This window comes from Cavia porcellus, unplaced genomic scaffold, assembly GCF_034190915.1.
Source record: "Cavia porcellus strain 051 isolate PalLab524CR breed Dunkin Hartley unplaced genomic scaffold, mCavPor4.1 scaffold_2, whole genome shotgun sequence".
Taxonomy (NCBI): domain Eukaryota; kingdom Metazoa; phylum Chordata; class Mammalia; order Rodentia; family Caviidae; genus Cavia; species Cavia porcellus.
This window is the reverse complement of record NW_026947485.1, coordinates 55,048,726-55,074,648: the sequence shown is the minus strand read 5'-3', so window position 1 is coordinate 55,074,648 and position 25,923 is coordinate 55,048,726. Positions and strand designations below refer to the sequence as shown.

The 25,923-nt window shown below is 33.2% G+C and overlaps 1 long non-coding RNA gene across 1 annotated transcript in view; it reads right to left on the bottom strand.

Annotated features, from left to right (window-relative positions):
* Positions 1 to 23,622, bottom strand: part of LOC134472694 (uncharacterized) — a 73,726-nt gene extending 50,104 nt beyond the window's left edge. The window contains exon 1 of the long non-coding RNA XR_010042622.1: positions 23,544 to 23,622. This is a non-coding gene — a long non-coding RNA (uncharacterized LOC134472694). The remainder of the gene's footprint in view (positions 1 to 23,543) is intronic.
* Between the last annotated feature and the right edge of the window lie 2,301 nt (positions 23,623 to 25,923).

Here is a 25,923-nt window from a genome sequence, read left to right as displayed (position 1 = left end):
TCAAGGAATACAAAGAGTGAGAATGTTAAGTGACTGAGAGTTTTCATTTTATTGTTTCTGTGCTAAATATTTAGTGTAAATCCACGTTTTATTAAAAAGTATATCTCCAATTAGCAATTTGTAATGATATGTTCGATCAACTAAAACATATCTTGCCTTGAATTATTAAATTATTTCTGAGCATACAAATGATCTTTTAAGCATAGAATCTTACTGAATTGCAACTGTAGTTTCCCATTCAACTGAAAGATACTAGAAGAGAGAAACTGCCCCCCATCACCTCTTCTCACCATAAGAACCCAGGTGATCCATATTGGAGGAGAAATAGGCTCCTCCCATTGCATCTCCACCACTGCAGGAAGACAGAAAAAAGTGGAGGTAGTTATTCTGTTTGCAGACAAGAATGTGCAAAAGAAACAAGAAGGTCACTATGTACTTGTTTAGGGGAAAATTCAAGAGAAAGAGATAACAATCTTAAATATGTATGCACCAAATATGAGAGCACCCAATTATATAAGAGAAATACTAATAGACATGAAAATTAAGCAATAACATGGTTGTAACAGAACTTAATATTCCATTGTCACAGATGCATCAACTAGACAAAAAATCAGCAAGGAAATAACAAAATTGAACAAAATCTCTGAAGTAATGGACTTAATAGACATTTAGATATGTTCTACCCAACATCAGAATACACATTCTTCACAGTTGCACATGAGACATTCTCTAAAATAGACCAGACACTAGTCCATAGAACTGCTTAACACGAAGGAACTGAAATTATTCTATGCATATTATCTGACCATATTCTATGCATATTATCTGCAATGAAATGGGAAATTAATGGCAAAAGAAACCATGAAAACTCCTTAAAAACATGGAAATTAAATACTTACCCTCTTGAACAACCAAAGGTCACAGGCAAAATTAAAGAAGAAATGAAACAATATCTATAATCCAGTGAAAATGTGAATAGAACTTACTAAACCTGAGGAACGAAATGAAAGCAGTTCCACGAGGGCGATTTATATTGGTGAATTCACATCAGGAAAACAGAATAAGCACAAATAAATGATCTAATGCCACACCTCAAGTGTCTCAAAAAAAAAAAAGAGAGAGAGAGAGAGAGAAAATAAATCAAGCCTAAAATCCTACAAGGAAGAAAATTATAAAGATCAGAGCAGAAATTAATAGAAGTGAGACTAAGAAAAAATACAAAGAATTAATGAAGCAAAGAGTTGATTCTTTGAAAGCATAAATAAAATCAATAAATCTCTAGCTAATCTTATCAAAAAAGGAAAGAAAAAACTCAAACTCACAAAAAGGATGGAATCCCTCCAGATCTTGTGCAAATTCAGAAGACTCTCAATACTTCAAAAATCTTTACTTGCATATAGTAGGAAACACAGAAGAATTTGTCAGATGCCTGAAAATGTATGAACTACCAAAGCTGAATCAAAAAGATTTAAAAATTGAATAGCTGAGTATGAGTTAATAATGTTGGAAATGTAGTTAAAAACTTATGAACAAAGAAAAGCATAGATTCTGATGAATTCATGGCTGAATTCTACTGCAAATTTAAGGAAAGTTTAATGCCAATAGTCTTCAAAGTCTTTAATGAAATTGGAAGGGAAGGAATTCTTCCTAATTCATTTTTGGAGGCAAATATTGCTCTGATACCAAAGACAGAGATAAACCCAACCAGAAAGGAGAACTACAAGCCAGACTCCTAGTGAACATAGACAGAGTAGTCCTCAATAAAGTACTAAAAAAACAGAATGCAACATCAAGATTATACACCAAAACCAAGTGGGATTCATCCCAGGAATGCAGGAACAGTTCACCATAAGGAAATCAATAAATGTAATACAACATATCATCAGAACCAAAGACAAAAATCACATGATCATCACAATAAACACAGAAAAAGCTTTTAGTGAAATTCAACACTCATTCATGATACAAAGTCCTGCAGAAAATTATAATACATGGTCTTTATCTCAATCCAATGAAGGCCATCTATGACAAACCAACAGTCAACACCATACTAACTGGATGAAAACTGAAAGCTTTCACTCTAAAATCAGAAACAAGACAAAGATATCCACTAACACTACTCCTAATCAATATAGTTCTGGAAACATTAGCCAGAGCAATTAGATGAGAGGGAGAGAAATAAAAGGAAAAAGGATAGGAAAGGGAAAATTTAAACTACCGTTATTCACGATGACATGATACTCTACATAGAAGACCCAAAAATTCTACCAAAGACTTCTAGACTTAATATCAAATTCAGTAGTGTAGCCAAATACAAAGTCAACACTCAAAAATCAATAGCATTCCCTAAACTTTCATTGAAAGAGAGATTAGGGAAAACACCCTTCACAATAACATCCAAAAAAAAATGAAATACTTAGGGTTCAATCTAACAAAGGAAGTAAAGATCTATATATTGAAAATTATAGCACTCTGAAAAAAAAGATCAAAGAATATATCAGAAAATGGAAAGATGTACTTTACTCTTGGACGGAAGAACCAACATTGTGAAAATGGCCATATTCCCAAAACTGATATACATATTTAATACAATGCCAATCAAAATACCATTAGCATACCACACAGATCTAGTGAAACCATTCCTAAAATTCATTTGGAAATAGAATATACCTAGAATAGAAAAGGCAATCCTGGGCAACAAAGGCAAGGTAGGAGGCTTCATAATCCCTGACTTGTATTATATTACAATGCTACTGTGATAAAATCAGAGTGGTACTGGCAAAAAAAAAAAAAAAAAAAAAAAGACAGACTTGAGAATCAATGAAGCAGCGATGAGCCACAACTACAAACAAACTCAGCACTCAGTTATCTTATCTTCGATAAAGGGCCAAACATGTTCACTGGAAGAAAGATAACTTCTTGAATTAGTGGTACTGGAAAAACTGGCTTTCCATAGCCAATAATTAAAACTAGACCTATGTCTATCACCATGCATTAAACTAAAGTCAAAATTGGGTCAAAGATCTAAATATTAAAACAGAAAAGCTATATCTACCTGAACAGAAATTAGTTAAAAATCTTGAAGACAAAGGGGTAGGCATAGATTTCATGAACAAAATCCAAACTGCATGACAAGTACTTCAAAGAATCAACAACTGGCATCTCGTGTTATGAAAAATTTTTACACATGGAAAGAAATCACAACAGAATGAAAGGAAAACTCCCAGAGTGGGAAAAAATGTAGCGACTATCCCTCAGGCAAAGGACTTCTATCCAGAACATATAAGAATTGAAAAAAATCAGACGCTCCAAATTCAAAGATCCAATCCAAAAATGGGCATCTGAGATGAATACACATTTCTCAAATGAGAAAATACACATGCAAAATAAATATATGAAAAAATGTTCAACATCATTGGTCATTAGAGAAATGCAACTTAAAACAACACTGAGATGTCACCCCACTGTAGAAACAATGACTACTATCAAGAAATCAACCAATAACAAATACTAGAGGGACTATAAGGGAAAAAAGAACCCTTCTCCACTGTCAGTGGGAATGTAGACTAGTACAATCACTGTGGAAATCAGTGTGGAGATGCCTCAAAAAAGTAGGATTAGATGTCTGATTCGACTCAGCTATTCCTCTTCTGGGTATCCCCCCCCCAAAAAAAATAAAAACATCATACTACAGCAATATATGTGTACCCACATTCCTAGCAGCACAATTTGCTATAGCTAAATCTTGAAAACAACATAAGTGCCCTGGATTGAGGGAACGATAAAAAGATGTGGCTTTTTATACAATGGAGTACAACTCAACTCTAAAGAAGGATAAACTTGAGAATTTGTTGGTAAATAGAATCAACTAGAGACCATACTCATAAGTGAAATAAATCAATCTCACATGCATAAACATTGTATTGTCTCCCTAGTATAAGAAACTGAAAAAATAAGATCCAAAATGTGCAATAGATATTGTGAAAGGGAAAGAAACTACTCAAAGGGAAGATCAACTGGGATAGGTGAAAGGGGAAAAGAAAAAGAAATATATATACAAAAATTACTAAAATAGTTTTACTACTGATTTCTCTTAGTTCCTAGAAAAAATGTTTTGTGGTTATATTGTTTGATCACGTTTACACACCTATGTCCTGTAATCTGAACAACTATTTGAAGATAAGTCACAGTATATTAAATATTGTTAATTTCCTAATATGCTATTTTGAAATTCAGTTTCATGTTTTTTATTGTTGCTTTTTATTTTTAAAATAAAAAAGAAGGGCCAAGGATATAGATCAGTGGGACAAGTGCCTAATGAGGTTGTGAGTCCAATCCCCAGTACCAATAATATTAATAATAATATAAAAAAGAGTAGCTCCCCAACATTTTGACACTATGGACCAGTTTCATAGAAGACAATTTTCCATAGATTGGGGAGAGGGTGGTTTCAGGATGATTCAAAGATGTTTTGTTTATTACATTTCAGTATACAATAAATAATCATAGAACACACCATGATGCAGAATCAGTGGTAGCCATGAGCTCATTTTCTTGCAACTAGATGGTCACATCTGCATGTGATGGAGACAGTGACCCTTGAAGTATGTTGCTTATGTCCGATCTGCTCCATACTCTTATTTTATTTGCTATCACTGTAGAAAATCCTGCTTCACCAAGATGGGATGCTGAAAATGGAAGCAGCCTTTTAGTGTTTTTGTAGCAATCTCTGGATATTTCATTTTGACCTTAATCTGGAAGGTATAGAGATTTGAAGTTGTCACTTAATATATTTTATTACTACGTGGCAGCACATACAGTTTACAATCATCTTGTGGAATGGGTACATATACTTAATACAGGTTTGTGCTTTTTAAAAATCCTCTTCCCTTCCACCCACCTCCCACATCTTCTTTCCTCTAAACTCATTTTCCCCATTTTTGTTCTTGCTGATATTGTTAATTCTATCTCATTTATAGCATATAATATTTACATTCATTGAGGATATTAGGTTCTTATATAGGGCATATCTTATTCTGTTTCTATTTTAAGGTCATCATTTGTAATCTCAAGAAGCTGATCCCCTTCTCACATGAACAAAGTTATTAATTCACTTGGCTTATTCAAAATTAGGATGAGGATCCATCCTTTCCCAGTTTGTGGTTTTTGTAGTTGAAAAGCAATGGTTAACCTCCTGAGGGAATATGACCCAGATGGGAGAAAGGCTTTTCACAGTCTCCAAAACCTCTCCTGATGTTTGAAACATGTCAAAATCCCAACATCCAGTAGTTGCCCACATGATTCCATCTTGGCTTTTGATGCAACCACTTTATCTGCTAACTTGAACACAGTTGTTCTCCCCAGAGGGGCAGATTAAGTTCACTTAGCAAGTTGACTGCACCATTTGAATAAGCAAGTTTCGCAACACACTCTGTATCACTGAAATGGGATGCCACTATTGATTTTTGTTTTAAAGAAAATCTCTGGTGTGATTTGCAAAATTTAACAGCTCTGACTCCTGATTTACCTTTAGAAAGCCAAGTAACTTCTGTGTTTAAGAAAGGAGATACATGCTCTGTTGCCCATCTCCTCAAAGAGCTGTGCAAGTAGGTATAAACTAGGGTTGTGTACTTTAATTTGATTGGTAATTTTAATCACATCTTGTAAAGTGGTAACTTCAGGTAACAATTTTTGCTAGCCAGTATCTCTCTGTGGATGCCACAGTGCACAGACTTACTTTCAAGGGCAACTTTTATGGCCTATCATTTAATCCAAGATGCTTGATCCTTATATGGCAAAGCATTTGAAACTTTCATGGTTTTGTCGGATAGATGATAGCAACATATTATTCAAAGTAAGCCTTCAGAATATGACTTACATTTTGCAAAAAAGAAACCCTCATACTTTAAGTAAGACTCAGTATTTTTTAAATGCAACTTTCTGTTGGACTATTTTGCTGTCTCATCATTGGTTCTTTTGCCTTTTTCAAAGAAGTTACCCCAGTGATTTGTTTTGTTTATTATCATTTTGGCTATGGTTAAATTGTGGGCTTAAAAAAACTGTGATTAAGACAAATATATAGTGTCAAAAAGAGGCATGACCAAAAGTGGTAAATAATATAACGAGTGGGTCTTGTCTAAGGCTATGTTTTGGATTCTGATTTAAACACCCTTTTCAGGTGAAGCCATACAATCAAAGTGCATCTACTCATTTGCCACTATAAAGCCTGTCACCAGATGTACTTTGTCATTTGCCATTCCCTGTAGGGTTTTGAAACACATCTTCAAGCAAATGTTCCATCGTAGTCTCCATGCAAACTTCTCTCTAATGTTAATTTGCATTTGCACCAACGCTGCAGCGCTAACATCAGCGCCTCAGCTCTACCTTAGATCACTGGACATTAGAGTCTCACAAGGAGCCTATGGTTATATCCTGCTGCTGTGTAGGCTGATTTCTAACAAGTGATGGACCAGTACTGGTTCACAGTCCTAGGAGCTGGACACTCTTGTTTTAATATACATAATTTTATATTTTCTTTTGCTAAGCAATAGATGCTGTACACATTCTTCTCATCTATATTTAATCTCAGAATTTTAATCTGTATTTTCCATTCTTGTCCTGAATGATAGCAATCTTTCATAGTTCATGCAGCTCCCAGGTGGAGACATGGATCTTTCAGAAAGACCTTGTTTCTCTCGGGCTCTTGTCCTGTCTTTCCACAGTTTACTGAAAATGCAGGAAAAAAACTGAGGAAAAACCGACTTTTGATATATCTATGATGACAGTAAAAAAAGCTTTGCTTTGTTTTTCTTTATTTCTTATGCTCTCAGAAAATAAATAATACCACTCCTCACTTAGGTTTTCTTAAGAGAAGGTGGTTTAAAATGCATATACAGTAACTGTCTTTACAACTCTCTGAATATCAGCAGTTGTAGCAAAGATCTTTAAATATCATTGCTCTAAAAAGATGATGCCTTATAAAATACTTCTAAAGGAATTAGGATCCATAAGAAAGTATAATATTCTCTACATCCCTTAAAATAACTTTTTACAGGATGTAACATATTTAAGAGAGTGTCATGATACTCATTAATGTATGTCACATCTATAAGTGGAATCCATACATACATTTCCTTTTTATACAGTATTTCTAACACATGCTTAATTAACTTAAGTTTTTCTTTTAATCTCTTTAAGATAAAAAAAATTTAAATGGACTTAAGCATTTAAATCAATGCATGCTTTAAAAAATATGATTATTTAATATATTTAGTAACTGTTGATGCATTATTCAGAATTCACCTCATATATACTAGCGATTCCATAAATGTCGAATGACTTAGCAAGAGCCTCTAACCCTGCAGCTGTCCTCGGTCATAAGAATGAAAGCCTTAGTAATTGCACATTCAGAATTCATTTTTAGCTCACAAACACATTCCCTTTCATTTTATATGGAACTATTATCTAATGTTCTGAAGAACTCTAATAAAATGTGGACTTGCATATTTGGAGAATAAAACTATTTTGTATTTTCTCAATCTTTATTAAAAGGCACAAAACTTTCTGGGTTAGAGTTTGGTATAGGGTTTTGGTTTGCTGAGATTGACTTTAAGGATAAAGGTCTTTGAATCAACCATTCTCCTCTTTTCTTTCTCACATTGAGATCCTTCAAAATCTGAACATTTGTTAAAATTGTCACTGGAGAACATGCATTTTAGTTTATCCTATAATAAAAATTAGCTGTTGTTTTGCTGTTGTTGTTTGTTAGATCTTAGCAAGACAAGTTGCAGTTAGATACCTGTGGAGGTGGTACTTAGAAGGCTACTGCCATAACCAAAGTAAAACTAATGACAAAGATGGATTTTTATGACTGTTGAACTAATTATAAATAAGATTACTTGTTACAAAATTGAAAAATAAATAGCACCATCTAAAACTATAATAACTTCTTATCCATGAATAGCTTTTATTAGAAATTTAACTATGACAAATGTTATATAAATTATACTTCCATAAATTTTAGTGTGCACTTTTCAGGTCATTTTAAAGTACTCTGGTTCAGTAATTTGTGAAAAGTTACACAGCACTAAATAGCAACTACTTAAAAAATCTTCCCAATGTGTGACAATATTAAATGTTTGTGTATACTTAAAAGTAGAATATGTTGATAATTTAATTGATTTATGCTAGTAGAAACACTTTTTTTTTTTTTTTTCTGAGTAGGGGCTAACGATAAATTTGGTAGATGAGAACCAAAAGTAACTTTAGATTCTTGCGCTATACTGGGATATAAATCAGTTTCAATCTTGCCTTATATATACCTATTATGATACATGTACTAGAATATTTAAAATGTTTGTTTATGGATGTCTCAGACTCTTCCTTATACTTCACAATGCATCTGATGCTAAGTCACTCAGATAAGTGCTTATCTTCCACAGTTTTAGTTGGGTAGTTGAATGATGCCAAAATATCTAAAGATACAATAGATAATAGGAGAACTTTATTTCATGGTGCATTTTACAATCAGTTTCAAGTATTGCCATCTATTAACCGCTACCCCCTTTTATTTAATGGGCCACATCTTAATAACACTGTACTCCCAAGGACTGCAATATCACTGTACATTTTACAGAAGAAAATTCCCGTGAGGCTATTAAATATAGTATATATTTGCCTCTATAGCAGCTTCATCATTATTTATCTTTTCAAGTCAACTCAGTGATATGATTTGTTAAATTAGAAGACAAAGTTTTTTACTCAGTGAAAAAGATATTTTATGTGACTACAGTAGCTGAGAAAAATGAGATAAATAATTAAAGAAGTTTGACAGAGTAGATGAACTTATGAAATACCAAACCTTATTGAAACTTTCAAAAGCTTTCAAGGAAAACATTTATTTCATGCACCATTTTATATCAAAGTGTATTGACTTTAGTTATGCAAGTGTTAACAAAATTAAATCGACTTAAAAATTACAAGGCTCATTTTGTGGGTTCTCAAGATTTTTAATCAGTATCCTTTCAAAGAATATTATAGCTTACACATAGCCTAATTATAGTTAAAATATTAGCTAATTTTTAAAACATTTTAATTTATCAGTAATCCATTTGATTCCTTTCCAATGGATAGCTAATTTTGCCATTACTATTTATTAAATATTTTCTTCTCCATCTATAAGACTGTTACAGATAATTTCTAAGTGCTCCCTCACATAATGTGGAACCAGTTTTATAACTCCAAATAAATTAAAATTTTATACAAATTATTTTCCATATTTCTAATCTCTCATTAAATAAATAATGCATGAAATCACTGATCTGTTCCACTGAGTCACCTATGTTACTATGTTAAAGTAGTCTAAACTAACTTTTAAGCAAAAATATAAAGGTCAAAAGTAAGATATCTTCACAGATTCTTAAATTTGCTGAGCAACTTTTTAGCATAAAGAATAACAAAAGACTCACACTTAGGTTTCAGCTTCCAGCTACAGCCCTTGCTAGTTGATTTAGAATATTGCTCTCCCTAAAATTCAATTATAAAATGAAATCGTAGGATATAGTAACCTGTAAATATACTTTAAATTCAGATTTATATTTAAGCTTTATTTTAACATATTTTCGAAAAATGGATGCAAAAATTAAGTATAAAAATTCTATGTCTTTCTACTGATTAAAAAATTTAAATATAAAACTTTCTGCATTTGAAAAAAATGTTAACTTATTGTCTTACAAACTACCAGTTTCTACTATGAAAGAATAACAATAGTGTACATCTAAACAAGAAAATTAAAATAAAAACAGACTTGTGCTGATCCTCTACCTCCCAAATTTGGAAAAGTTTATCTCTGCAATTTAGAAGCCAAGAAATGTGGAGGGAAGGTGAACAAGAAGATACACAGTAACTGTGTCAGATTCTAGTGGTTATATCTTTACAGAGAAATAAGTGACCTTGGGACCATACTGAGGAAATGAGAGACCAGAGACAAGAAAACAAAGGGGCTGGGTGAGTTCTCTCTTTTTTTTTTTTTTTTTTTTTTTTTTTATTTAAAGAAAAGGAAACGAAAAAAAAATACATGGAGATTAAAGAATAAAAGGGTAGAAAAATAATACTAAATTACAGACAAACAAAAGGTAATAAATTGCCAGTTGATAAGTTACAAATTGTCTTCTTCGAAATGGCTGTTTAGGTTATAGAATTAAAGTATTTAGAATGACATTCAAAAAAGTGACCCTACAAACCATTCTGCTCTATGGACGAACAAAAGCTCCGTAATATGATTATCAGTCCCACCTATTTGTTTTACATCTCTAAGAGGATAAGGTTAACCATATCAAAACAGAACAGAACATTTAAAAAAAAATAAAAAACTATTTAAAGAAATACAGATTTCAAAGCAAGTCCACTGGAGATCTACCTTATCTAACTGTCTCTAGCTTCTTACAGATAGTTGTCCCTAACTTCACCCACTTTCTATACTTATTGCATATTATAGAACTAATCAAATCATTACAGGATGATGGAGTCTTTTTAGGTCCTCAAGTTCCAAATTAGGGAAGACATTTCCAACTACCATCGCATCTCTCATTCCTTTGTGATAGCCGTCCCCATCTCTGCATATGCTGAAGTTGAGCTGAAGAAACCAGTCCAGAGTCATTTTAATCAGCAAGCAATAGATTGCTAGAATTTATATTATAATGCTACAAAATAAGCCTCGGGTTTTTCAGGTCTCTTCCTCAGAGTATTTGTTCCTATCCTCTCTGTATTATAAGGAAAACCAATTCATAACAAGACAGCGAAACAATTTCCTAGATAAACATGCAATGGATAAGACTTACAAAACTATAATATAAATGATCTTCCGTAGCTACTATGTTTTCTCTTGTTATTTTCAATAGATTTGTCGACAACACTGGCTTATTATAGTTAAATATACTATCACCTATTTTTATAAAAACTTATCTTTGACTGCATTGTAGTATTTGAGAGCTGTTACTGATTCATACCAGTATGGATATCCTTTACATCCTGTCATGCTCAGAGTAGTTTCCTCTACTTTTAGGGTTGATTCTAACACGCATACGGATTTCAAATAGGATCAGTCAAGGCCAACCAATAGTCTTATGATTCAGATACAATTAAGATCAGTCATAGTAAGACAATGTAAGTAATACAGGGTTTCAGCTTAAGTCAATAGGAAAGTAAGGATGGTTACCATGGTATAACCTGCTATTTTTGGTTCTAGAGGTCTGTGTCTTCAAATCTGATATGAGTGGACAGACCAGAACAAATTTAATTCAATCTAAATATGGCACTAGGACTACTGTGTCTTTTAAATCGTTATACACCATTAGCAATGACCTCTGCTTTTTTTTTTTTTTTTTTTTAAATATAGTTTCAGAGCTGTCTCTACCAAAGACTAGCTTACCGTCTCTGCCTCATGTCTGCTACTCCACTTTTCTGCTATAATTTGTCCACCTTATTCCCTCATTCCATGGTCTGCCCCGTACACTGAGGCCTCTCTGCCACTGTAGCTGTAATCCTGATATTTCTTCCTCTTTCTCTGTAATGTCCTTCAGCGCTCTCTGTAGGGTTGGATTGGTGGCCATGAACTCCCACAGTTCCTCCTTGTCTTGAAAGTATTGGGATTTAGCTCAGCGGCATAAGCGCCTGCCTTGCAAGCAGGCAGTTGTGAGTTCAATACCCGGTACCGATAAAAAGGAAAAAGACAAAAAAAAAAAAAAAAAAAAAAAAAAGTTCTCTCTTAACAGAAAATGAACCGTAGCTATCCAACACTTTCCCAAAACTGAAGCTCAGTTTGTATGATCGAGCAAGTCGTGGTAAACTACTTTTTACTGAGTCTTCTCCTTTGAATGTTTTACAAACCGAGTACATTCTCTCTAAAATGCAGATGATTACTTGCATGATTTTACTACAAGTTAATAAAAAGACTAGAGCTAAGCTTCTGTGATTATGGGGCTATAAAAGCCAAATTAGACATTTTAAGTACCTTCCTGATACACATCAATCCTCTGGAATTTAGTACTTAGTGTTTGTTTCATAATGGGTTTATCTTCCTAGTTATACAAGGGAAAGTGAGAAAGACAAAGAAAGCAAAAGCAAAAGCTAAGCACTTCTTAGATAGTCAGTGTTTGAAAAGCAGCTTTCCTGGCATTTAAAGCCAAAGTAATGTTTCTCAGACTTTAACAAATGTTTACATATTGTTCACAGGCATTTGTTTTTGGATAGCTGAGGAAACCGAAAACCACTCCCTGACATTTAGACTTGGGTTGTTACATAATCTTGCCTAGATATGTTAGTTTTGTTCTCAGGTCAAGAATTAAACTTCACTTTTAACTCCTTCAGAGTCTTTTTTTTTTTTTTTCCCCTGAAACTATTTTATGTAAGTGTCAATAGAATCCGATGTTTGCTTTGCATTTAGTAGCTATATATTTAGGTGAAATCTGAAGACACAGTTTTATTGTGCTTACTATTGAAAACATTTGAAGATCATTCAGGGAAGCTACAGACTTTTTCTTCTTTATATGAGAACACTAAACAGAACCAAGAATTCAAAATTATGTTTTGGTCACTATGTTTTGGTTCTTTTAGCCAAAATTCAGAAACCTCAGTTTTTATTCCATTATTCATCATTTTGAAAATCTAACTAAATGGTGAGCCCCATCAAGGAAAAATGATATTTGTGCAAGAAGGCAATGTTTAAAATTAACAACTAATATTTGTTTCCAACATGTCTAGCATTTTGTTAATAATCTATTAGAATGAGATTTAAGATATATAGTGACGTCACAATAACTTACTGACATAGAAATTAAAGGTTTATAAAGTCATTGCTGAGGTCTTTTTTTTTTTTTTTTTTGTCTTTTTCGTTTTTATCGGTATCAGGGATCGAACTCACGACTGCCTGCTTGCAAAGCAGGCGCTTATGCCGCTGAGTTAATCAACAGAATTATGATGGAAGGATAGAAGGACTTTCTAACTTCTTTGACATAATTATTCCATAGTAATTATATATTTATACAATTACTCTCTATTTCTCCTTCTGTTCGTGGATAAGAATCTGAAAGAGTATCCACAGCTCTGTGGTTCTCTTGAGTTGCAAGAATAATCTCATTTCACTAAGTATAATATTCATTTAATACAGTAATCAAAACTTCAAACTTCATTCAAAGAAACAACCTTCTACCATTTGTAACCTTTTCTACCTTGAGTCTACTGCATGCTGAAATGGTTGTCCCTGGTAGTGACGGGACTAAGTGCTCTCCTTAATTCCTTCCCTCGATTTATGGCTCAGTAGGAAGTCAAAAGAAGGAACAGATGTCCTTGTAATATCAAGTCAGGGAGTTTTCAGCGACCGAAAAACATCTACTGATTTAGAAGAGAGGAAATGCATGCCTCAAAACTTTTTGTGAACAAGTTCCCATGATACAGAGCATTCCTCTGTCTGCTGTTGGCTCCCACTTGCTTTCCTCTGCCCGTGAGTATCCAGAGGTCTACCTTCAGCTCTCTTAGGCCTTTCCAAACATCAACAATCGAAATTTATGCACACTCCCTCTCACATGTGTGCCACATATGTCATAACAGGTCACTCCCAGGTGGCATTCCATTTGTGATCAAGTAGAGGATCTCGATATCTCCTCTTTTCAGGCATGCTCAAGCATTAATCAGATCCTACAAATCTGATCTGTAACACTATCAGATCTTAGGAATAGAAACTTTGAAACTTGTCCAAATTAATTTTAGTTGAAGGGAAACACTCGCCTTCTTCATCAACTAGCTTCTTTCCTACCTCCACCATGTAAGCATGATAATCTGGACCATTCGTACCATCCTTTATCCTCTTAAATATTCTCATCAAGCTTAGGCGACCCCTAAGGTATCCTAGTAATGCATAAGCTGAAAATTGAAAACTAGATTTTTGCTATCATCTTTAGAATGTGCTTGATACAAAGTGTTTTCTTGTTTTCCTTAGCTGGAACTCTTTCATTTGAATATCCTGTTGTGACACCTTAGAAAAAGACTTGAGAAGAAAAGAGAGATTTATTAACTGTAAACTTGAAAATAGTTGAAGAATATTGGAAACTGTATAGATGATACCAAATAATACCCCTTAAAGGGTTAAACACTCTTGATTTAAATTGTATCGAATTACTAATACCAACTATAAAAAGGGGTAGCCATACTTTTTCTTCAAAAAACCATGATACAGATGTAGTTTCATGGTATATAGTCAAGCAGAATGAATTTAGTATTCTAGACAGTTTCACATATATTTAGAAGTACATGCTAAAGCAATCTGTATAAGTAAAGAATAATTTCTTATCATGGTTGAAAATTGATAAAAATCTGAGGTACTCAACAAACTAAAGATTCATCTCAGGATATTAGAGATTTCAGATAAACTACACTGAAATTAGCATTTGGCCCTTAATATATTTCAGTACCTAACCAAGATAAAACAAACTTTCAAGGTGGGAAATGGCTCAAGTGATTTTATTTCATTTAGTAGTAAGTGGTTAAGGAGTTGTGCATTGTTTGGTCATAAACCTCCATCTATGAAAAAGCACCTACTAGTGTGTGATTATCCATCTCCTACATAAAAGGTCCCAACTCTTTCAGTTGATTTTTTTCAATAAAGTCACCTTCCTTGCCTTAATACCATGTGTCTCAGTTTCATTAGGCTGTCACATGAGGAATGCCAGGATTTGGATCTGGTAATAACAATAACCCAAACTATGAGGGTCAAAAGAGAAGATGCACATAGGGAGAAACCCATGTATTGATGCTTTTATAAACTATCTCATCAATTGCACACCCAAAATTATCTTAGAAATACAAAAATTTACTCTTTTGAATAAGGCTCCATTCAATTGCAAAAATAATTATTTTTAAATATTTTTTTCAGAAATAGGTAATTAAGAGTAGACCAAGATGAATTAATATCAAGAAAACCTATTTGTTGCAAGAAAGGGGGAGAGAGAATTTAAAACCTTAGCTTATGGTGGGAAGACACTTATGGACATGCTGATGTCTCTCATTTGGAAATTTGCATTTATATTCAGACAAGAAAAAAGGGATAGAAAAAGAAAATGGAGATAGAAAAAAATCATTTCACAATAATTGGGTAGCTGATTGGTAAGTTGCAGATCTGATGAAGAATTAAGTAATAAAATTAACATCTCAGAATCATTAGAACCTTGGAGCTAGAAGCAGAATTCAGGGCAGTCTCGCCTAATTCGCTCTTGGACTATATTGTGACAAATTGCAATCAGCAGGTGAAGATCACTGATATCAGTGCTCAAACAACTAGAATACATTAATGCAGAGAGCCACAAGGAAATTCAGGCCACATGAGACTTAATGTATTTCAGTGCTGAACATCTGATGTGGCAATGATTAGAAATTGAAGTTTCACCTTTTAAAAAAGTCTCAAGGTATTTATGTGTGCTGTGTGTGAATTTCATAATCGCCAGTCTTTAGCACAGATGGTTGTGTGTCATCAAAGTGATTTTTCCACAGCCCTTTAGCATTTACAGAGCTCATTTCTTACCTCAGCATCTTTCAAATATAGGTGCATATAGAAACAAATTTAAAATTAAGGGTATCTGGGTTCCAGTCACAGAGATTCTGATTTGCATGGATAAGGACTTGTAATGTTTATGAATATAGGTTAAAAATAAATAATAGAGGAACTTTATGAGAAACATTCATACATTTATAATGTTAATTTATGTATTTTATATTTTTATATTTATGTACTTTATATTTGTGCACTTTAATTTATATTACATTTATGTATTTTATATTTTATTTATAATGCTAATTTATGTACTTTAAATTTTAATCTTGGTTTGAAAATGAATATATTGTTGCTTTCATTTAAGCAGTGAAAGCAAACATACATATAAAGTATCTAGACAAAATAGTATGCACCCAAATTCAGCAGCGGGTTCAAAAATGAATATAATCTAATCAAATGAGTTATATCAATGTAAATTTTAACATCAAAAATCATATTTCTATATAATTTCTCCCATGATTGGACTGTGGAAAAAGTCATAAAATTATGTCAATATATAAAGGAATGGAATTTGATAATGTCTGATCTTACTGTAAACTTTCCAGTAAATTAGTAAATTTTTCATTTTGTACTAATTAAACATATAACTACCTAGTGACTCAGAAATTTTACAAAATATACATGTCAAATCACTCCATAATGTATAAAAACATTTTTATTAGAAACATACGTAAATATTCAGAGCAACTTTATTTATAATAGTTCTTGATGTGTGTTGGAGTTACCAGTACAAACTCACATGGAACTTTGTGAGCTTGTTTTGCAAGTTATGTAACTTGAAGTCAAGCAGAGTGTAAGTACACACACCAGCAGGGTGATAAATGCACCTCTTGGTGCATCCCCCAACATCCCAGAGAGCCAGTTTACCAGCTGACCATTAGATAACACCAAGGCAGAAACCACACAAATATCCAGCAACAGGAAATTGTATAAACAAAAAGCATTATACTAACAAAATGGATACATCAATAAAAAGGGCAAATCTCTAATGTATGAATATGAGTCTCAGAAATAGTATGTTAATTGAATAGGTGAGACCAAACAGTTATGTAACCAATGTTTAATGACAGAATTCCTAAGGCTTACTACCTCTATGGATAAAAAGTGTGGAGTATAAAAGGCATAGAAAGATTTGTGATATGCTGGAATGGAAATATTTTAGGTTTTGATATAAGTGGTGGCTACATGGTTATATATGTATATAAATATTAATTTCAGTGTATGCTGTCTATAAATCACATCTTAATAAATAAAGATGATTTTTAAAGTCCACATAAAATATCAAGATCAACAGAAACCAAAGGTAATTTCCAAAATAGATTAAAATATCAAGTACTTGTTCTGTCAGCTGTTAATCTAAGAAATATAACTAGAACGGTGAAAAATTACAGGATAAACATAATGGAGGAACCAAGGGAAAGAATACAGAGCTCAGAAATAATCACATGATAAAATTTCAATTACTACAATGTTAATAAAATGTGGAGAAAAAACTGTTTGACTACAAAGAAGAAAATAAGAAAAATGTTTAACTGACACCATAAAAAAATGCAAGAAAATGTCTGTGAGTTTCACACAGGAAAGAGTTTGGAGAAAATTGTGAAACCAAAGTCAAAAAATCAATAGATCAACAGAGAAAATTCCTGTTCAATAAACAAAGTCACAAAAATTAGCAGACAGGTATCCAGAAAAAAATCAAAGTATGTCACAATGCCAAACCACTGAAGTTTATGACTGCAATCTTCAGTGTGGTAGCCAATAACTACATGTGAATATTTAAATAAAAATTAGTTAAAATTAGAAAAGTGAATGTTTTATGACCTCTATAATTATTTCCATAGTTCAAATGCTTAATAGTTACATGTGGCTATTATATTAGGCAGCATAGTTATGGAACATTTCTATCAATTCAGAAAATTTTATTAAAAACACTGGTCTAGTTTAGAAAGCCAGTTTTTCCAACATCACTAATAAAAAAGACTTTCTTTGGCCCCTGTGTCAAAGATAAGATGTTAGTAGTTGTGTCTGTATCTTCGGTTTTGATCAGTTGATCTTCATGTCTGGTTTTTTGCTTTGTTTTGCGAGTAGCATGTTGATTTCATTGTAGCAGCTTTGAAATATAGTTTCAAGTCTGGGATTGTGATGCCTCCTGCCTTGTCTTTGATGCCCAGGATTTCCTTCTCTATTCTAGATATCTTATGGTTCCATATGAATTTCAGGGATGTTTTCTCTAGACCTATGAGGTATGCTAATGGTATTTTGATTGGGATTACATTAAATCTGTAAAACAGTTTTTGGAGTATGACAATTTTCATAATGTTAGCTCTTCCTATCCATGAGCAAAAGATATCTTTCCATTTTCTGAATAAGTGTTCAATTTCTGTTTTCATAGTACTGTAATTTTCGATGTGTAAACCATTTATTTCTTTTGTTAGGTTGATTCCTAAGTATTTCATTTTTATGTTATTGTGAAGGGTATGTTTTCCCTAATTTCTTTCTCATTGATTTTGTAGTTTATCACCATGCACTTAAGTCAAAATGGATCAAAGATCTAAATGTCAACACAGAAACACTAAACCTACAAAGACAAAGTAGGTAGAAATCTCGAGGATGTAGGAATAGTCCAACAGTTCATGAACAAAAACTAAACTGCATAGGAAATGCTTCAACAATTGGGATCTCATGTTACTAAAATGTTTTTGCACATCAAAAGAAATCATCAATGGAGGGAAAAGAAAACCCACATATTGGAAAAAGATTTCTGCCAACTGTCCCTCAGACAAAGGGCTTTTATCTATAACATATAAAAAATAGAAAAAAATCAGGCCTCCCAAATTCAAAGATCCAATCCAAAATGGACATCTAAAATGAACACATAATTCTCAGATAAAAATATAAATGGCAAATAAGTATATAAAAATGTTCAACATTATTGGTCATTAGAAAATTCAAATTGAAACAACATTGAGATATCTCACTCCAGAAAAAAATAACTAACATCAAGAAATTAATCAATAACGAATGCTGGTGGGGCTATAAGGAAAAAGGAGCCTTCCTACATTGTTGGTGGGAATGTAGAGTAGTACAACCACTGTGGAAATCAGTATGGAGATTCTTCATAAAACTAAGAAATTGGGGCTGGGGATTTAGCTCAGCGGCAATAAGTGCCTGCTTTGCAAGCAGGCAGTCGTGAGATCGATCCCCGGTACCAATAAAAAGGAAAAAGACAAAAAAAAAAAAAAAAAAATCCAAAAACTAAGAAATTGACGTACAATAATACCAAGTGCCGTCAATAAATGGCAAGAAGTAATCATGCTACTTTATAACTGTTAAAATATAAATTCTTGTTGTTTTACTAGGAAGAAGTTGATCAGTATACATTCAAATGGATTATAGGTATAATTTGTCTTCCAGGGAACCCACCCTCAAAATGATCTCTCAGACTTCCACAAACACACTTATGGATATAACACTATATACTGCAAAGTATTATGTAGGTCTAGAAAGTTGAAGGCATGAACACACTTTCTATTCATTCCTATGGGAATAAATAAGCAAAATGTGATGGATTCTCACTGTCCAACACTATGGAGCAACTATACATATTCAATAGGTAAATTCACACACGGAAATATACTTAGTTGATGTATATATTTATATTCAACTGTTTAAAGCAGAACAAAGCCTATAAACAAAATATTTATAGTGCTCCATAATATAATGGAAAATATGGACAAAAATGTATGTACATTTCCACATTTGTATTCACTATATGCACACATAATAGCAAACATATATTGGTGAAAGAGAATAGGAAAGAAAATTGAATAAAGGGGAAAATATGTCCTTTGTAAAGGGTTCCTAGCTCAAAAAACAATTAAATACGAATAATACATCAGTGGAAGAGAGAAGAATGTCTAGGAATTTACTTACACTCATATCATATATATATATATATACACACACACACACACACACACACACACACATACATACATAGTCCATATCTAGAAAAAATGGCTATCACCAATAACAAATGCTAGTGAGGCTGTGGATAAAAAGGAACCCCCTCTCCATTGTTGATGGGAGTGTAAAGTGGCACTACAATCATGATGGAAGTCAACATAAACTCTCCTCAAAAAATTAAAACTACTGGCTCCATTTGACTCAGCTATTTCTCTCTCTTAGGTATTTTCCCAAAAGAATTAAAGTCATCATATCACAATTATACATACATATCCATGATAATAGCAGCATAACTTTAATAGCTAAATCTTGGAACCAGCCCATATGCCCATCGACAGATGAATTTAAAAATGTGATATTTGTATACAATGGAGTGTTACTTCACCATAAAGAAGAATAAATTTAAAACATTTTAAGTACATGAATGCATCTCAAAATCATAATCTTAAGTGAAACAAACCAAAACATACACTGTATGAATCCTTTTCTAGAAACTAGGAGTTGCAAACTAACCTTTAGTGACAGATAGCAGATCTGTCTGATCGATAAAGGTGCGAGGTAGATGTGAAATTAGAGAGACATGAGGAAACTTGGGCTGAGTAAATATGCTCCTTAACTTGATTGAAAGTCTCACCAGTGTAGTCATATGTCAAACTTATCAAATCATATACTTTAAATATATGCAATTTGTAGTAGGTAAATTATGGCACAATAAAGTTATGAAACAGTAAAAGTGAGAGGACATCTGCATGGAATAATATTGGCTAATGATACAGCCTAACCTGGAGAAAATGTTTTTAAGTAATCCATCCATCTGCATATTTCAATCGAAAACTCATACTTGATTAAATATGCTAAATACTCTCAATTAAAGTTCTTCAGAACCAGACATATTCTATTGTACCATTTGCAGAAAGTTAACCCTACTGTAGTAATAAAAGAAGCCATCTATCTTTGACATGCAAGCATGGGAAAGAGCTAAAGTAAAACATACATGAGATGTAATTGCAGATATCATTAAAAACTCAAGTTCAGAGAAGACTTTACTAGTGTTTTAAGATCAAGACTTTTATTAGATAAATTTGTGTTTTAATACTTTATCAACCATGAACCACCAGAATGAGACTATCAAACCAAATTAGTCTAGGTACCAGCCCTTTTAACTTCTTATTATCTACTCCACAAGCTTTTTACATCAGCAACTAAATATCAAACTAGTTTTACTACTCTTTGGAGTTTAAACAACATCAGCTCATAATAGAGGCCTTTATTTCATATTAAATTGTTCATTACAAAGACATCTAAAGGAACCTCATTGCTTTGTGAAGATTCATCAAGGGATGATATTCAGATATGGAAACCATTACTGAATGTACCATACTATAAGATTTTATACTCTCAGGATGAGAATTTTTGAAATATAAAAATAATGATCATTTTTCTCAAACTCAGAGCTGTACTATGTCATAGTAAGGATAGTTAAACCTAGAAAAAAAAAACACTATAAAAGAGCAGCTGAATTATCCTGCACATATTGAAATAGACTCTCCCAGTGCCCTTCAGGAACAGAAGAGGGAAACGGAGCTCAATTTATGGTGGATTTCAGTAACAGCTCTTCAGAGACGTCTTGTTAGAAAAAAAAGATAATTAATTTCAAGGCAATAATAAATCTGGCTCAAACAGAAGAAAGTCACAAATCTATACCAGAATATTCTCCTCAGAATGTTATAAATGATCAAAGGATACCAAAACTCTAAAGAGAGAAAAACAATATTTTGCAGCCTGAAACATGCATGATGATAATTTCCTTCTTGAGAAAAGTGATACATCACCCATATTCTGATACCTAAGAAATATTAGTGTCCTGGAGAGTTTACTTTTCATTTCAGCTTTTCTGCTAACTTTATGTACAACTTTGCTCTGTTTTCCTGCCTCCACTGCTTTCTCTATTTCTTTCTTTTAGGAACACTGCAAATGTCTGTGTTGAAGATGAATATATATTGCACACTATCTTCCACAAATATGCACATTAAAATATCTTAATATGCAAGAAGAATTAAACCACTAACTTTTTAAAAGCTACTAAAAGTATGACTTTTAAGATGTAAAATATTAAAATATTTTTCAATAATTGATTGGATAGTGTTCAAAATTTGCAATTTAATTAATCAAATAATCTTGAATTGCTGCCATGTTACATAAATTGACATGTCAAAAGTTCTATTAAAAATTTTTGCATGCCTGTCATTGAGAAATTATAAAGTGACATGTTTTTCAAAGATGAAGCCAAGAAGTCACACTATGTATGATCTGTATCCTATACTGTGTATTAAATTATATGACACTTTTAAATAACTGAACAAAATCTTCCTATATGCAGTGTTAAATGTGAGTGGCATTAAACAATGATTTTAAATATTTGGTTGTTATTCTGCAAAAAATAAAGGTTGATTATACAATAGGTGTTCTTAATCTACAGTTAGCTGACTGAAGCACATGCAAATTGAAATAAAACTGCAGCCATGGGATGTTCTAAAGCCATGACACAAGGGGTTACCAAGGTAACCCACCAGGAGGCTGTCTTGGCATCTTCTGAAATAAAATGGAAAGAAAATATTAACAATGAGCAGATGGGGGATGGGGAGTCTTCTGAGCAAGGTTATATAATCAAAGTGTTACAAAAAAATTCCTGCAGCTCCATATAATTGCTTACAAACCAAGTAGGAATAAAGTGTCTCTCATATTTCCACTATTTAAATCAGGGAGGATTTATGTATCCCTAAGAGTCAAATTTTAAAATAATATATATTTTAAATGTTATTTAGAGTTATAATTTCTGTAAGGCCACTATAATATTTATCTACTTTATACTAACAAAAGATTCAACAGTGATGCACAATTTAGACTCATGATGAGCAAGCTACACTAACTTGATAATATTTTACTATTTTGGCAGGTCTTGGGAGGCATGGAATTTGCCTAAGAAATAGTCTCAAGATAATAGATCACAAAGAACAATGGAAGGAAAGAATAGGTGACACTAAAGAATCATTTTGCTTTAGCACATGGTTAATTTTCCATTTATTCCCAACATCTGTTTTAGAATTACTAGGTAGTTTTTTGATTTAGGGCTTGTCTTATATTTCACATTGCTGTTTATATTAAACATGCACTATTATCTTTCAGCCTTTCTCTCCACACAGCTGATTTTCGCCAACACAAGGTTATTCTATAAATAGCCAGTGAATTTCCTTGGTTTGTCCTTAGGCTTTTTTTTCTTTATCCTATGTCCCTAAAGATTAAAAAGAACTCTCAGAGCTAATGAAGGACAAGCATAGGAAGAGGCCACTTTGGTATGTGTGTATGGGAAATTTTGTAGCACATGTGGTGGTCACAGCAGCTAAATTATACTTTAATAGTCTCTTCAGCACAAAGTTCCATCAGAAAAATGCAGGAATTTTATAAATTTTCATTTCAAATGTTTTCAAACAATATTGCTTCCAATCTTACATTAAAAATATAAAGTTCATGTCAAATAATAGAAAAGTACAATCTTTATTGTAGCAAGACATTCACAATGTTAAAATTAACTCAATTTGAATGCTCAAAGATGATCATCTTACACTGTACATGAATTCAAAGTAAGTAATGTTATTTTGCTACTTTGGTGCCATAGAGAGAGATTTTAGGGTATAATCTTCCTTTTAAGGGATTATTTTCTCTTAAGAATTAAGTGGCTACTGTCATCCATCTGTTTATATCACTGCTTTTGTTAAAATATTGCAATCTTTCTTATCTCCTGCAGACAAAGTCTCCTTACTGTGATGCACAGGACCCCTCCTTAGATTTCTGTCAAGACACAGTAAGCTTCATCCACTACAGCTCTCCCTTTCTGAACAGATAGGGTTATTTTTCTATTTGGGGGTATTCTTCTTCTTCTCTGAAAACTTAATTCAACCCAAATCATATGTCATACCTTTAATAAAGTAGTATCCCCTCCTGCTCTCTCCATAGGGATCGTGGTTTTTTTTCCTCTGTTCCTGTGGCCCTTTGCATTTATCTAATACAGTATGATCACATGATGATGTGCTTTTGAGCTCTGTCTCTCATGTATGATATGCCTCTTGAAAACAGTCATGTTTTATTTATTTGGGTCACCGGCGTATTCCCAGCACTTAGAGGGCAATCCACAAATGTTTAAATTTGTTCAGATGAATTACTTCAATAATAGACCACAGAAGACCCAGGGATGAGGAAGGGTTTGAGGGGCAGGCAATCCAGGTAGCTTAGCTGTAGAGTCCAAGCTTTAAATTTAGTTGATTCCTAATCTTTGTAATCAGATCAAAATAACCTACTGATTCAGAATCAATTCTAGAGTGGGACAGATGAATGTGCTCTTTTATTTTTTAAAGTACTAGGGATTGAATCAGCAATGAGCCACATCAATCACATCCATTTAAATTCTTTATTTATATTGTGGCAGGGTCACATTAAGTTGCCCAGGCAGGACCTGAACTTTCTATTTCTCTGCTTTAGTCTCTCAAAGTGTTGAGATTTCAAGTATGCACCACCGTGCCTGGCACCATTAAAAGAGCATTTCAAGTGATGTTGACACCAGAGTTCAGGAACAAAACAAAACAAGGAACAAACAAATACTAACAAAGAGAATTTAAATGCATGACAAATATTTCCTAATGAAACAAAATAAGTAGAGGCAATGCCTAAAATTGGAAATATTTTTCACTAAATGTCTAATCTACTTCATTTTAAGAAAATAAAGCATATGAATTATGATTCTCATCGAGTATAATTTGCATGCAATGCTATTTTTTATAGTGATGTCCTTACCACTGGAGGAGCAATTTTCAAGGTCATAAACTTATAATCTCTTTTCAACAGGACACTTTTATCATTTCAACAAGGGAAGAACACCTTTAATGTGATCTTTACAGCCTCCAACTATGCCAGACCAAGAAACTCTAGAGTTCCTGTGGTGAGGATTTTGGTATTATCTGTGTTTAAGAGAAGTCAAAGAGAAGAGTCCACAAAGAAGCGTCAAGTACAGAAAACTGTGTCATTGTTCTTTCAAAAGAAAGAGATTACTGCTGCTAGGAAATATACACTGGACACCAACAAATTGACACAATTTAGGGTAATGAAGAGTTAGACAACTGGTGCTAATGTGTTTTAGCTGATCTTTTCCTAAAATTAATCTTCTTCCAAGGGTTCCTAAGGTGAGTTTCCATGAAAGAGTAGCAATGGAGTGCAGAAGACGTTGAGTAGGTTTATCTCTAGTTTTTCTCCATCTACAATCTTCTTTTTTGGCAGGGGTGGGGGAGACCAGGGGTTGAATTCATGTCCTATGCTTGACAAGCATGTGCTTATGCCACTGAACTAAATCCTCAGCCTCCATCTACAATCTTATGGAGAGAATAATAGTAACAGATCAAGTACTCATAAGCATGTGGGTATGGTGTCAGTACGCATATACTCATAATCTACACAAATATCTCTGTTGGAATTCACTGATGTGTACAAATATGTGATTCCAATTTCATCTTAGATATTACTACCAGTTTTTCAAACAGGGAAAAAACACATCACTGAGTTCCACCTTCTTTGCTTGACCCTAATGTCCTGTCTTGCTTTAACCCTTGAAATACTGAACAGTGATACTTATGCATCACCATCTCAACCCCAAATGCTGCCCACTGTGCAGAAATCTTTGCTAGTGGGCAGTTTGCCTGGGTCTGAACAGTATTGGCTTTCACATTGTGCCAACTAGATTTTTTTTAAGTTACTAAACCCAGGAGAAACATGGTGCTCTATGCTTTGGGTTCAGCTGCCTGAACCATGATGTTTTCCTCTAAGTCTTTCACGTGATGTACTGATAGGTATTCACTGCAAGATCTGGCTTTGCAGCTGCATTCATTTTCTTGTCCCCATCAAGGTGCTCTTCGCTAGCTCCTTTTCACTCACTTTGAGATGCTAAAGGTTCAGCACATATTGTGATTAGGTTTGTTTTTGCTGGGATGTAATTAAGTTCTGATTAAGTCATGAGCTTAATTGGAAACTAAAGCAATATCTCTTTCTGAGTCTAAAAGTTCTAACTGTAGCTGGGAATAAGCTGCCACATCATTCAAGCAAAGAACCACTGAAGACACCAGAACTGCCCTTGTTGATCTCTTGGCACATATACTGATAAAGGCACTCTTTACTTGTGTATTAAAAACAATCCTTTTCCTTTCCCTTGGAAAGTCATAGATTATTTTCCCAAACACAGGATAGACAAAAGATTGTCCATGTGATGACACAAGCATCATTTCCAAGTGAAAACCCAACTTGAACTTGTAGAA